The sequence below is a fragment of the Formica exsecta genome, unplaced genomic scaffold (assembly GCF_003651465.1).
Source record: "Formica exsecta isolate Colony F162 unplaced genomic scaffold, ASM365146v1 scaffold722, whole genome shotgun sequence".
NCBI lineage: Eukaryota > Metazoa > Arthropoda > Insecta > Hymenoptera > Formicidae > Formica > Formica exsecta.
In genome coordinates, this window is record NW_021853488.1 from 7,044 (window position 1) to 8,044 (window position 1,001).

A 1,001-nucleotide genomic window follows, 5' to 3' on the forward strand; every position below is an offset into this window, starting at 1 on the left:
TATAGTTAAATTGAGCTACTTTACGCAATATTTTATTGCCTATATGAGATTCAATAAAATTAACGAATGCCAATTCTACATAAATAAAACTGTACTGTATTATCGTGAGGTAATATAACAAAGTGCCATAGAGGATGCCAAAAAAGGTAAATGAAGTGCTATAGAAGATACCAAAGAAGACAAAGTATTTTTTATTTTAAGTATTTTCTTTTAAGTATTGTTTTTTATATTATCTTACAATAATAGAGTTTTATTTATATATCGAATTGGCATTCGTTTTATTTTTAATAATATAATATAGTTTTTTACCGCCAATTTACCGTCGGGTTATGTCGGCAACCTGTGCTCAATTTTTGCCGTCAATCTGCCAGCTTAATCGGTAATAACAACTTTTGTACCCAATCCGTAGCCTTTTTGCTGACAATAATTTGTAGCAAGCTTTGCCAAAATCTGTTAGAACAGACTTGGCTAACTGGGTGCTTACATTATATTATCTCACAATAATATAGTATTTTATGTAGAAGTAGTAGTTTATGTAGAATTGGCATCCGTTAATTTTATTTAATCCTATTTAGTATTATTATAGTTTGCTCCCATGCACATCATACGTCCAGACTTCACGCAAAATGCGCTTTTCTTTTCTTTTTTAAAATTATTTCTTTTAATATTCTTATTCCAAAAACTGAGCAGGCGCCGTGTCTATAATGACTTTGAGTATAATTCGTTATCTCGTCTTGAAAAGCTGACCTCCAAGGCTCCGCTATAGGATCTGGTTCATAAGGTTCATAATCTTGCACCTCCTTCCTCAAGTGATCATATTTGAAACTTTGCTTACTCCGTGCATTGTAAAACCTTTGAGAACCCAAATCATTGTGTTCGATTATAAGCGCTGGATGGTCATTTCCCTCTATCTGTGTGTGAGGAAAAGAACAGAATTGTAATATTTGATTTAGTTTACGTATCTGGTTTTATATGTGCTACTGAATGTTTTATATGTGCTA